This window comes from Bos javanicus, chromosome 3, assembly GCF_032452875.1.
Source record: "Bos javanicus breed banteng chromosome 3, ARS-OSU_banteng_1.0, whole genome shotgun sequence".
Taxonomy (NCBI): Eukaryota; Metazoa; Chordata; class Mammalia; order Artiodactyla; family Bovidae; genus Bos; species Bos javanicus.
In genome coordinates this window covers 94,698,034-94,712,863 of record NC_083870.1, presented here as the reverse complement: position 1 = coordinate 94,712,863, position 14,830 = coordinate 94,698,034, and the positions used below count along the sequence as shown (strand labels likewise).

The 14,830-nt window shown below is 36.6% G+C and overlaps 1 protein-coding gene and 1 non-coding gene across 3 annotated transcripts in view; both read right to left on the bottom strand.

Moving 5' to 3' along the window:
• The window catches only part of NRDC (nardilysin convertase), a 99,337-nt gene that overhangs the window by 58,265 nt on the left and 26,242 nt on the right, over positions 1–14,830 (bottom strand). The gene's annotated exons all lie outside the window — the stretch shown is intronic.
• Positions 5,649–5,720, bottom strand: TRNAY-GUA (transfer RNA tyrosine (anticodon GUA)). The gene has a single exon. It is a non-coding gene; the product is annotated as a tRNA-Tyr (tRNA).

Sequence of the window (14,830 nt, the reverse complement as noted above, 5' to 3'; positions counted from 1 at the left end):
TACATCACCAGGTCAATACCAAACCTTTCCAAAAGTGATTGTGCCAGTTTACTCTTGCATCAGAGCATTCCTCCAATCCTTTACAACCTCACCCTCACTTGGTACTGTCAGACGTTAAAATTTTCTGTAACTTTTAGAAGGATACTTAAATTTCATAATGATTTGAATTTACATTTTCCTGATAGAACATCTTATATTTTTAGTAATAATTTTAATTTCTTATTTTATAATATGCCTGTTTAAGGGCTTTTTCTATTGGGTTGTACTTTTCTTATTGATTCTAAGAGTATATATATATTTTATTATCCATTGTGGCTCAGACAGTAAAACGTCTGCCTACAATGCAGGAGACCTGGGTTCGATTCCTGGGTCAGGAAGATCCCCTGGAGAAGGAAATGGCTACCCGCTCCACTACTCTTGCCTGGAAAATCCCATGGATGGAGGATCCTGGTAGGCTGCAGTTCATGCGGTCACAAAGAGTCGGACACAACTGAGCAACTTCACTTCACTTATATAATATGTAATAGCATATATAATCATATGTAAACATAGGTAATCTAATAATTAAAACTCAATGGTAGTTATTCTAAGTATAAGTCCTTTGTTAGTTACATGTGTTACAAATATATTCTTCCACTTTATACTTGCTTTTTCCACTCTCTTTATGTTACCTTTACATGAACCGAATGAACTATCATCTCTCCTTTTTGTTTTTCCATCTTGATAACCCTTATCTAAGGTTAAAGTCCCACTTTTCCATAAAACTTTTAATGGCACTTTTCACTTTTTGTTCTATAATCCACATAAATTGATTTTTTTGTGTATGTTGTGAGATAGGGACTCAATTTTGTTTTTGCCATTATACTGTCTTGGTATCTTTTTAAAGCCCTTGACCACCGCTTCATAATGTTCCTATCAAAAATCAAGTATCCACATATGTGTTGGTCTATTTCCATTCCAAGAAACATTCTGTTTCACCGTCTCTTTGTCTAGCAAAACAAATCTTGATATCTAGTAGGTCAAGTTCTACGACCTTGTTATTTTTCCAATTCAAAAGTATCCTGGCTATACTTAGCTCTCTGTATTTCTTTATAAATCTTAGTTAGATTGTCTATTTAAGACTAAGTAAATCTTCTAAGATTATGGTTGTGATATCATAATCACATGATATGAATCATTCATATAAAATGATGCCATCTAAGGTAGTTTTACCATTTTCCCAATCTGCATGCCTTCTTTTTTATGTCTAATTGTTCTAGCTAAAACCTCCACTACAATGTCAAATAGAGATGGACAGAGCTGATGTCTTGATCCTCATATTTGGGAAAATGTTTTCAATCTTCCACCATTAAAAAAGATGTTAGTTGTGGGTTATTCAAAGTTACTCTTTATGACGTTGAAGAAGTTCCCTTTTCAGTTCAGTTCAGTTCAGTAGCTCGGTCGTGTGCGACTCTTTGTGACTCCATGAATTGCAGCACGCCAGGCCTCCCTGTCCATCACCAACTCCCGGAGTTCACTCAGACTCACGTCCATCAAGTCAGTGATGCCATCCAGCCATCTCATCCTCTGTCGTACCCTTCTCCTCTTGCCCCCAATCCCTCCCAGCATCAGACTCTGCCAATGAGTCAACGCTTTGCATGAGATGACCAAAGTACTGGAGTTTCAGCTTTAGCATCATTCCTTCAAAAGAGATCCCAGGGCTGATCTCCTTCAGGATGGACTGGTTGGATCTCCTTGCAGTCCAAGGGACTCTCAAGAGTCTTCTCCAACACCACAGTTCAAAACCATCAATTCTTCAGCACTCGGCTTTCTTCACAGTCCAACTCTCGTATCCATACATGACCACAGGAAAAACCATAGCCTTGACTAGACAGACCTTTGTTGGAAAAGTAATGTCTCTGCTTCTCAATATGCTATCTAGGTTGGTCATAACTTTCCTTCCAAGGAGTAAGCATCTTCTAATTTCATGGCTGCAGTCACCATCTGCAGTGATTCTGGAGCCCAGAAAAATAAAGTCTGAACTTTCCACTGTTTCCCCATCTATTTCCCATGAAGTGATGGGACCGGATGCCATGATCTTCATTTTCTAAATGTTGAGCTTGAAGCCAACTTTTTCACTCTCCACTTTCACTTTCATCAAGAGGCTTTTGAGTTCCTCTTCACTTTCTGCCATAAGGGTGGTGTCATCTGCATATCTGAAGTTATTGAGATTTCTCCCTGCAATCTTGATTCCAACTTGTGTTTCTTCCAGTCCAGCATTTCTCATGATGTATTCTGCATAGAAGTTAAATAAGCAGGGTGACAATATACAGCCTTGACATACTCCTTTTCCTATTTGGAGCCAGTCTGTTGTTCCATGTCCAGTTCTAACTGTTGCTTCCTGACCTGCATACAGATTTCTCAAGAGGCAAGTCAGGTGGTCTGGTATTCCCATCTCTTTCAGAATTTTCCACAGTTTATTGTGATCCACACAGTCAAAGGCTTTGGCATAGTCAATAAAGCAGAAATAGATGTTTTTCTGGAACTCTCTTGCTTTTTCCATGATCCAGCGGATGTTGGCAATTTGATCTCTGGTTCCTCTGCCTTTTCTAAAACCAGCTTGAACATCAGGAAGTTCACAGTTCACATATTGCTGAAGCCTACCTTGGAGAATTTTGAGCATTACTTTACTAGCGTGTGAGATGAGTGCAATTGTGCGGTAGTTTGAGCATTCTTTGGCATTGCCTTTCTTTGGGATTGGAATGAAAACTGACCTTTTCCAGTCCTGTGGCCACTGCTGAGTTTTCCAAATTTGCTGGCATATTGAGTTGCAGCACTTTCACAGCATCATCTTTCAGGATTTCAAATAGCTCAACTGGAATGCCATCACCTCCAATAGCTTTGTTCGTAGTGATGCTTTCTAAGGCCCACTTGACTTCACATTCCAGGATGTCTGGCTCTAGGTCAGTGATCACACCATCATGATGGGTCGTGAAGATCTTTTTTGTACAGTTCTTCTGTGTATTCTTGCCACCTCTTCTTAATATCTTCTGCTTCTGTTAGGTCCATACCATTTCTGTCCTTTATCGAGCCCATCTTTGCATGAAATGTTCCCTTGGTATCTCTAATTTTCTTGAAGAGTTCTCTAGTCTTTCCCATTCTGTTGTTTTCCTCTACTTCTTTGCATTGGTCGCTGAAGAAGGCTTTCTTATCTCTTCTTGCTATTCTTTGGAACTCTGCATCTGACAGAATGTGGTCTACTGGAGATGGGAATGGCAAAGCACTTCAGTATTCTTGCCTTGAGAACACCATGAACAGTATGAAAAGGCAAAATGATAGGATACTGAAAGAGGAACTCCCCAGGTCAGTAGGGGCCCAATATGCTACTGGAGATCAGTGGAGAAATAACTCCAGAAAGAATGAAGGGATGGAGCCAAAGCAAAAACAATACCCAGCTGTGGATGTGACTGGTGATAGAAGCAAGGTCCGATGCTGTAAAGAGCAATATTGCATAGGAACCTGGAATGTCAGGTCCATGAATCAAGGCAAATTAGAAGTGGTCAAACAAGAGATGGCAAGAGTGAATGTCGATATTCTAGGAATCAGCGAATTCAAATGGACTGGAATGGGTGGATTTAACTCAGATGACCATTATATCTATTACTGCAGGCAGGAATCCCTCAGAAGAAATGGAGTAGCCATCATGGTCAACAAAAGAGTCTGAAATGCAGTACTTGGATGCAATCTCAAAAATGATAGAATGATCTCTGTTCGTTTCCAAGGCAAACCATTCAATATCATAGTAATCCAAGTCTATGCCCCAACCAGTAACGCTGAAGAAGCTGAAGTTGAACGGTTCTATGAAGACCTACAAGACTTTTTAGAACTAACACCCAAAAAAGATGTCCTTTTCATTATAGAGGACTGGAATGTAAAAGTAGGAAGTCAAGAAACACCTGGAGTAACAGGCAAATTTGGCCTTGGAATACGGAATGAAGCAGGGCAAAGACTAATAGCGTTTTGCCAAGAAAATGCACTGGTCACAGCCAACAACCTCTTCCAACAACACAAGAGAAGACTCTACACATGGACATCACCAGATGGTCAACACCAAAACCAGATTCATTATATTCTTTGCAGCCAAAGATGGAGAAGCTCTATACAGTCAGCAAAAACAAGACCAGGAGCTGACTGTGGCTCAGATCATGAACTCCTTATAGCCAAATTCAGACTTAAATGAAGAAAGTAGGGAAAACCACTAGACCATTTAGGTATGACCTAAATCAAATCCCTTATGATTATACAGTGGAAGTGAGAAATAAATTTAAGGGCCTAGATCTGAGAGTGCCTGATGAACTATGGAATGAGGTTTGTGACACTGTACAGGAGACAGGGATCAAGACCATCGCCATGGAAAAGAAATGCAAAAAGGCAAAATGGTTGTCTGAGGAGGCCTTACAAATAGCTTTGAAAAGAAGAGAAGCAAAAAGCAAAGTTCCCTTTTATTCATGATTTATTACATGTTTTATCATGAAAGGGTGCTGAATTAAATGCCTTTTCTGTTTATACTGAAATAATTTTTGAAATGTGTTTGTCCTTCTATTAAATTGGCATATTATGTTCACTGATTTTTGTATGGTGAACTACCCTTGCAGTTCTGGGATAAATCCCACCTGAATGGTGCATAATCCTTTTTATATGTTGCTGATTCAGTTTTGTAGTATTTTGTTGAAGATTTTTGCATCTATATTCTACTACTTGGAGAAGGAAATGGCAACCCACTCCAGTACTCTTGCCTGGAAAATACCATGGATGGAGGAGCCTGGTAGGCTACAGTCCATGGGGTCGCAGAGTCAGACACGACTGAGTGACTTCGCTTTCTTTCTTTCTATAGTTCCTTTTGAAGAAGGAAATGGCAACCCACTCCAGTGTTCTTGCCTGGAGAATCCCATGGATGGAGGGGCCTGGTGGACTACAGTCTATGAGGTTGCAAAGTGTCGGACACGACTAAGCAACTAACACACACACACATTCTACTACTGGTCTGTAGTTTTCCTGTACAATCATTGTCTAGTTTTAATATCAGAGCAATACCAGCTTCATAGAATGACTTAGAAGTGTCCCTCTTCTATATTTCAGAAGAGTTTATGAAGCATTAGTTTTAATCCTTTAAATGTTTGGTAGAATTCACCAGTAAAGTCATATGGACCTATACTCTTCTTTTGGTAAGTTCTTGATTACTAATCCCATCTCTCATGATAGGTCTATTCAGATTTTCTGTGTTGAGTCAGTATCAATAGCTTTGTGTCTTTCTACAAATTTGTCCATTTCATCTTGGCTATCTACTTGTTGGCATACAATAGTTGACAATTGTATTATAATTTTAAAATTTTGGTTAATATCATACTAATGTCCACTCTTTCATTTCTTTTTCTTGGTCAGTTTAGCTGAAGGTTTGTCAATTTTGTTCACCTTTTCAAATAACCAAATTCTGATTTTGTTTACTTTCTATAGTTTTTCTATTCCCTATTTCATTTATTTCCACTCAAATATTTATTATGTCCTTCCTTCTGCTTACCTGGATTTAGATTGCTCTTCTTTGCCTTGCTAATTAAGATGCAAGTTTAGGTTCATTTGAGATCTTACTTTTATAATGGAGGGGTTCGATCTTCCCGACCCAGGGATCAAACCTGGGTCTCCTGCATTACAGGCAGACGCTTTACCGTCTGAGCCACCAGGGAAGCCATGGAGGGGTTTACAGCTATAAATTTCCCTCTGATGCATCTAAATTTCCCTTTTGATGCATCTCATAATTTTTTGTATGTTTTTTTCATTTTCACTAGTGTCTAAGTATTTTTTAATTTCCCTTGTGATTTCTTTTTTGATCCATTGATTATTTAAGGGTAGGCTGTTAAATTTATACAGATTCATGAAAGTCCCTAAATTTCCTTGTTACTACTGATTACTAATTCCATTCCATTCCACCTAAAGAACATACTCTGTATAATTTTATTCTTTCAAATATACTGGAAATAAATTTATTTTATGACCTAATATATATCAATGCTGGAGAAAAGTACATGCAGTACTTGAGAAGAATGTGTATTTTGCTGATTTGGGGTGAAGTGCTCTGTTAAAAGTTTACATGCTTGTTCATGTCTTCTATTTCTTGTTGATCTACCCAGTTGTTCTCTGCCTTATTGAAAGTAGAATATTTACATTTGCAACTATTACTACTGAATCGTGTGTTTCTGCCTTCAATTCCGTCGGTTTTTGCTTTATGTTTTTTGAGGTTCCTTTGAAAGATGAACGTGTTTATAACTGTTACACCTTCTGAAGAACTGACCCTTATATCATTATAAAATTCCCTTGTCTCCAGTAACAAGTTTCTCTTAAAGTCTATTTTGTCTGATATTAGTTCAGCCACTATAGTTCCCTTTTAATCACTATGTGTATATACATTTAGTTTTTAATGGCTTGATTATAACATGTCTTAATGTGAAAGTCATTGTGAATATCACTGTGTTTATTCTTCTGGAAATCTGCTGAGTTGCTTGAATGTGTAGATGTTTGTCTTTTACCAATTTGTAAAGAGTTTGGCTATTATGTCTTCAAGAATATTTCTATGTTTTTCTCATTTCCTCTTGGAACTCCTATAAAACACATGCTAGTATGCTTGATCGTATCTCGTAGATCTCTGAAGCTCTGTTTTATTTTTCTTCATCACTTTTCTTTATTTCTGTTCCTCAGACTGGAAAATCCCAATTAATCTTTCTTCTAGTTTATTCATTCTTTCCTCAGCTAGCTCAAATCTTCTGTTAAGCTCTTCTAGTTAATTTTTCAAGTTGTACTTTTCAACTCTAGAATTTCTATTTGGTTCTTTTAATAATTTGTATCTGTTGAGGGGTGTTAGAAGGAAGGTTCAAGAGGGATGGGATATATGTACACACATAACTGATTCACTCTGTTGTACAGCAGAAACTAACACAGAATTGTACAGCAATGGTACTCCAATTTAAAAAAAAAAGTAAAAATAAAGCAACTATTTATCTGGGAAAAAAATAATTTGTATCTCTTTACTGATGTTCTCTGTTTAGTAAGACATCATTCTTGTGTTCTCCTGTAGTTCTTAGACATAGTTTTCTTTAGCTCTTTGAACATAATTAAAATAGGTGATCTAAAGTTTCTGTCAGGTTAACTCCAGAATCTAGACTTTCTTAGGAACAGTATCTATTGACTACTGTTTTTCCATTGTATCATTCTTTTCTGCATCCCTCATAATTTTGTTGAAAAAAAATTTTTAGTAATATAATGTAGCAACTCTGTAAATCAAGCCTCTCCTCCCTAATCCGGGTTTGTTGTTATTGCTGTTTCTTATTGTTACTATTTACATATTTAGTGCCCTTCTGATTTCCCTAGTGGCTCAGACAGTAAAGATATGGTCCACAATGAGATCTGGGTTCAATCCCTGGTTTAAGAAGATGCCCTGGTGAAGGCAATGGCTACACACTTCAGTATTCTTGCCTGGAGAATTCCATGGACAGAGGAGCCTGTGACCATGGGGTTGCAAACAGTCAGACATCAACGAGCAACTCACACGTACCTTAAACTAATCCTGTGAAGTCTGTATTCTTTGATGGCTTGGTTAGCTTGCGATAATCTCTGGTTGCAGAGAGATTTCCTTAAATGCCTTGCCAAGGGGTTCTCTATGCATATTGGGGGATGCTTTCAGCATACAGTCAGGCAGTTTACAACTCTACATTAGCCATCACATACTGCTTGCACAGAGACTCAACACCAGCCATGACAAGAGTGTAAGGCCTTAAGTCTTTCTTGAGCATGCATACAGCCCTGGACATGACACAGCTTTATACACATAAGTGACCTTCAAAATTCCCAGGAATATCCTGGAGCTTTCCAAAGCCCCTTAGGATCTATTCTGCAGTTTTTCCTTTTAAGCTTTGTTTGCTCCAACTTTTATCCACTGCCTCAGATGGTCACAAAGTTAAACTACTGCCATCTAAATGCTATAGACAAATGTCTCCAGAGAAAAAGATTTTTGTAAATACGTGAGCTCCCAGTCAGGCCAAATCATGAAAGTTCATTAATGGTGGTTCCCAGGGAACTGCTAGACAGGTCAAATAATGAAGATTCTCCAGAACAATGTTTTTAGAGATCTATAAATCAATCCAGCCCCTTTCAGTGGCTGCTGGACTGCTGTTTTCACTAAGACTGTGGGACCTTTTCGTTTTTAAGACTACTGTAGAGTTGGGTAGAGGGGAATGGAAACAGGGCAAATTAAAATGTCACAAAGCAAACTGTTCTTACTAAGATTTAGTCACTTGCCTGAATAAACTCCTTGGATTGTTGCAAGCTTTGGCTTATTTCCAGAGTTCTGAAAAAGTTGATTTTGACAATTTTTGGCAAGGTTCTCATTGCTTTTACAGAGGAGGGGCTTTCAGAGGTCCTTATTTACTATTCCTGCTGAGGTCAATCTGCTCTTTATTTCATTTATCTTCACCTTTTCTTTCTTCTTTCTTTGGGCATACTTTGCTAGTCTTACTCAGACTTCCTGAGATTGATCAGCTCATTGATTTTAAACTCTTCTTTTCTAAAATATACATTTGGTGGTGGTTTAGTTGCTAAGTCGTGTCTGATTCTTTGGATGCCATGGACTATACCCTGCCAGGCTCCTCTGTCCATTGGATGTCCCCGGCAAGAATACTGGAGTGGGTTGCCATTTCCTCATCCAGGGGATCTTTCCAACCCAGGGATCGAACCCAGGGCTACTATATAGCAGGCAGTCTCCTGCACTGCAGGCAGATTCTTAACCAACTGAGTCATGAGGGAAGCTGACAGAATACACACTTAAAAGTATATATTTCCCTCTAAGTACAATTATAGCTGCATCCCACAACTTTTATTCTATTTTTATAATTCAATACAAAATATTTTCTAATTTCTGATATGCTTTCCTCTTTACCCAGGTATTCCTTAGAAATGTATTTAATTTCCAAACATAAGGCAATATTCTAGCTGTCTCTCTGTTATTGATTTCTGGCTAAAATTTAACTGTACATACAGTGTGATTAGAAAACAAAATCATTAATAATATGGTTTCAATGCTTTGAAATTTGAGACTGAATTTGTGGCTTAAAATATGATCAAATGAAAGAATTTTGTAGCTGGAAGGTGTTGATTAAGGATTCAAGTGGTAATCTTTTTGTGCTAATCTTCAGTGTCCTTACTGATTTTATGGTTATTCTATCAAATACTGAGAAAGGGGTGTTAAATCTCCCACTGCAGTTGCTTACTGATTCATTGTTCTTTACATTTGATTTGCTTTGAGGCTATGCTATTAGATGAGTTCAAACTGGAAACAATTATGTCTTCCTAGTTAAGTTTTATCAGTATGACATGAGCTTCTTGAGCAGTATTTTTTTTCCCAAGACTTACTACGTGTACTAGTCGATCAGTCATGTCCGACTCTTTGTAACCCCATGGACTGTGGCTTGCCAGACTTCTCTGTCCACAGAATTTTCCATGCAAGACTGCTGGAGTGGGTTGCCATTCCATTTTCCAGGGGATCTGCCCAACCCAGGCAAATCCAGGTCTTCTATATTGCAGGAAGATTCTTTTACCATCTGAGCTGCCAGGGAACCCCTCCCAAGCCTTAGATATCTAAGTCTTAAAAACTATTTGATTAGGCTTTTTAAATCCAGTCTGTTTATCTTTTAATCGGAAGTTAATCCACTCATATTTAATAAGAATTACTGTTACATATGGATCTACATCTACCTCCTAGAACAACAGACTGGTTCCAAATAGGAAAAGGAGTATGTCAAGGCTGTATATTGTCGCCCTGCTTATTTAACTTCTATGCAGAGTACATCATGAGAAACGCTGGACTGGAAGAAACACAAGCTGGAATCAAGATTGCCGGGAGAAATATCAATAACCTCAGATATGCAGATGACACCACGCTTATGGCAGAAAGTGAAGAAGAACTAAAGAGCCTCTTGATGAAAGTGAAAGAGGAGAGTGAAAAAGTTGGCTTCAAGCTCAACATTCAGAAAACGAAGATCATGGCATCTGGTCCCATCACTACATGGGAAATAGATGCGGAAACAGTGGGAAGTTCAGACTTTATTTTTCTGGGCTCCAGAATCACTGCAGATGGTGACTGCAGCCATGAAATTAAAAGACACTTACTCCTTGGAAGAAAAGTTATGACCAACATAGATAGCATATTCAAAAGCAGAGACATTACTTTGCCAACAAAGGTCCATCTAGTCAAGGCTATGGCTTTTCTAGTGGTCATGTATGGATACGAGAGTTGGACTGTGAAGAAAGCTGAGCGACGGAGAATGGATGCTTTTGAACTGTGGTGTTGGAGAAGACTCTTGAGAGTCCCTTGGACTGCAAGGAGATCCAACCAGTCCATTCTAAAGGAGATCAGCCCTGGGTGTTCTTTGGAAGGAATGATGCTGAAGCTGAAACTCCAGTACTTTGGCCGCCTCATGTGAAGAGTTGATTCACTGGAAAAGACTCTGATGCTGGGAGGGATTGGGGGCAGGAGGAGAAGAGGACGACAGAGGATAAGATGGCTGGATGGCATCACTGACTCGATGGACATGAGTCTGAGTGAACTCCGGGAGTTGGTGATGGACAGGGAGGCCTGGCGTGCTGCGATTCATGGGGTCGCAAAGAGTCAGACATGACTGAGCGATTGAACTGAACTGACATCTACCTCCATTCTCCTTTGTCCTGCTTGTCCCACTTGTTCTATCCCTCCTACTACAGTTTTCTTCTTTGAATTTATTTGAGAGACTTATTCCAAGTGTTTTCCTTGTACTGGTTTGGAATTTTTATGCCCAAATTGTGTTCTTTCAGCAGTTACCCTTAAAAATATTACATGTATCCTTTTAACTTATCAAAGTCTAATATTAATCTTATAAAAATATCTTTTTCTCCATTTAGCATTACTCCTGATACATTGTTGTTGTTAACTCTGTATACTTTTAAGTTTCATAATTACTGTTTTAAGTAATCAATGCTCATGTATATGATTCATATAAAATGCTCCACTTCATTTGGAGCATTTCAAATGCTCCATTTCATTGCTCCACTATTGTTTTTGCAGCTCTGATCTGTATTCTCCTTCTGCCTGAAATATATTCTTTAGAATTTCCTTTGGTAAGCTGATGGCACGCACACTCAACTGTGTGTCTAAGGGTGTATTCTACCATCACTCTTACAAGATATTTTTTGCTTGGTGTAGAATTTGTAGTTGGTGGTTATTTTCTTTCAGGCTGTTACAAGTATTCTATTGTCAATGAGCTTCCACTGCTGCTGAAAAGTCATCCATCAGACTAACTAATATGACTTTAAAGAACTTCTGCCCTTTTATCTGGCAAAGATTTTCTATATTTGGTTTTCTGTACTCACTATAATTTTCTACGTGTGGATTTCTTTTAATATATACTTTTGGAATTTGTTAAGACTTCTTTACCCTCTGATTTGACGCTCTAGAAATTTTCCAGTGATCAACCCTTCAAATATTTTGTCTGTATTACTTTTCTCTCTTTTCCCTCTAGTTCTCTAGGTGTGTGTATATATATATAATTTATATATATAATTATAAATTTATATATAAATATATTATATATATATTTATATTTATAATAAAATATATATAATTTATATATATATATCTCAGACATTTTCACTCTATTCTCTATGCTACTTTTCCTTTTTTCTGTATCTTTCATTTTTTCTCTCTTCACACTGTATTTGGGATTTCTCTTGGTCTGTCTTTCAATTCACAAATTCTAACATCATCTATATGTATTCCTTTCTTAAATCTATCCATTGGTTTAAATTTCAATTATCATGTCTCAATTCACAATGCTCTTTCTTAATTTTTATATTTCAAATCTCATAGGTCACATTTTATAGTTTCCTATGACTTACAACTGTATTCAAACTTGTCCCTTATTTCTGTAAAAACAATAACTGTACGTAACCATGCCAATCTCTAAGATTTCTAAGGCATTAAGTCTTTTTCTGTTTCCTGTTCTCATTCACCTTGTCTTATTTTGTTGCATGTCTGCTTATGTTTGACTGAATGCTGGTCACTCTACTTGAGAGTAAATAAAACAAAGGCATTTTATTTTTGAGAGGGTTTGTTTTTGCTTCTCCTGGGCATCAGAGAACACTACCAGTTCTGGACCATGTTAAACTATATTCAAGGCTTAAGGTTCACTAGACAACATAGACATTTTTCAAAGCAGTCTGTAACTCCCCAGGATGGCTAATCCATTTCCTCAACCTAAGGGTGATGCTTTCTGAAGTCGCAGTTTATCATGAGAAGAGTTTTCCATTAAATATCCCACTTTGTGAACATCCTGGACTTTGATCAGTCTTCTTCTTGCCCTGAAATACTGATAAAGTTCAAATTTACTGAAATTAGCAAAGGCTGCCAAGGTAAAATCAGCTTTCATTCTCATTTACTTAACAGAGTAAAAATTCAGTTATTTCCTCAACTTTTTACTTAAATGATTCAAGATACTGAACAATATGACCTGTGAGGAAACTGGATTTTACTGACCTATTAAAAAATAGACAAACTTAATCCATGCTATGTAAGAGTCTTTTGCAAATTATCCAAAGACATTTTATTGCATATTAACTGTGAAAAAGTGAAAGTGAAGTCACTCAGTCGTGTCCGACTCTTTGTGACCCGATGGACGTAGCCTCCAAGGCTCCTCCGTCCATGAGATTTTCCAGGCAAGAATACTGGAGTGGGTTGCCATTTCCTTCTCCAGGAGATCTTCCTAATCCAGGGATTGAACTCAGGTCTCCCACAGTATAGGCAGACACTTTACTGTCTGAGCCACCAGAGAAGTCATATTAACTGTAGAAGTATAATAATTATCATATTTATTATAGAATATGCAATGCTTAATGCTCTACCACTGTCTACCATTTATGGCATAAATTCATGGCCTGATATTCTTAATAATTTCTATTAGGCAGTAGCATTCTTCTTATTAATTCTGAGTTTTTTAAGTAGAAATAATGTGTAATAAATGTGCAAATATCTTTGGATTTCCTGAAGTACTCCTAAGATTAAAAATGTATAGAATTTCTTAAGAAGAAATGAAACAAGTTCCTTAACTAGACTTTATATCAAATTTCATCATCTCTGAGGTGGTTGTAATTTTTTCAACATATCCTTTGCCTATTCTTTTTTTCCAATGAAATGTGTTTATTCATGAGTATTCAATTTGTCTACTGCTTAAGTTTTCTTAACATGCTGTAAAAGTTGGGAGTTGAAAACTCTGAAATCAAAGCTAACACACAGTCACCCTAAAGAGTATTCCTGATTTTCTAAGTTTATAAAAAAGATAAATTTGGGCCTCATTTGCACTGTTTGATTAACTTCTTTTATCTCTATTCTTTTGTTTGTTATTTTGGAATTAAATGCTTAATTAGATAAACACTGATATCAAATATATGCACTGTGAGCATATCCTTAAGTATGGGATTAAAAAGACTTATAAACTATTTCACTGAATACAAAATAGACAGCCATATTTCAGATTAAAGAAAAAAACCACTATGTTGTATCCTACTATAAACACTGTCATCAAAGTAATTATGTCAATTTTAATGGGATTTTGGCATTGTTTTAGTGGAAAAGCTGTTAACTTGGGGGTTCAAGAACAGACAAATATTTATTTCCTTGAAAATAATGGCATATGCTTTCAACTTACAGGAACTTACCCAGAAGTTTTCTCAGGGTCAAATTAATTCTTAAGGGATGAGACAATTTAAGAAAACTTGTCATGTTTTGAGAATTTTTTTTTGTCATTTGTGTTTTGATTTTATGGCATTTTTTAATATTAAAAAAAATTTGAATTAATTCATTCAAGACATCTCAAATAAGTCATCTGCCAAATTCTTGACACTAGAAATAACCAACAAAAAATGGACCAAAAACTGCCATCAGACCTTACATTATACTGGTCAAACTCGATTATTTCTTTCTTTCTTAGTATTTCAATCTTATATTTATCTAGATTTTGGTATAAAGTGACTTCTTTTTACTACTGTATGCTTTGCCTTACAACCTTGCTATATCAAAGCTCTATTAATGCCCTGACAAACTTTTGAGAAGATAATTTTGAGTATCAAAAGCTCTTTTTAAAAAAGTTTTAAAAATATTCATGCAAATACACTCAGAAATTTCACTCCTTAGAACTTAGCAAAAGGAAATGATTAACGATGTACACAAACTCTAGAATATTCACTACAGCATCATAGTACCAGAAAACTATAAATAATTCAACTGTCCAATAATACATGAATGGTTAAACAGATACACAATTACTTAGTCATGTTTTATAAATTATAAAACTGTATACAAACGTGATAAACCTTGTTTTTAAAATATGAAAAGATATGAATAAGCTGATCCCATATATGTTACAAGTATAGATGGCTACATTCCAAAATATCAATCATGGTTATCTCTAGATTATGAAATTGAGAGCAATCTTACCTCTTTTTCCCTTCTGTTTTCCATATTTTCTACTAAATTAGAAAATAATAATTGCAATAATGAGTCAATAGAGACTACATTATTTACAAAATTCAAAAGATATTTAAATGGTTTCAGTTTAATCTTTAATACAAAGACTAAGTATTATAAAATAAGAGCCAAGGTGTATTTACAATTTGCTCTGTTCTCCAAATATTGTTGATAATCCTACAGAACTAGAGTACTGCTGGAAAAAAAATACCACAGAACAAGGCCCAACATTGCCAGTTGTAAGATGGCACCAGA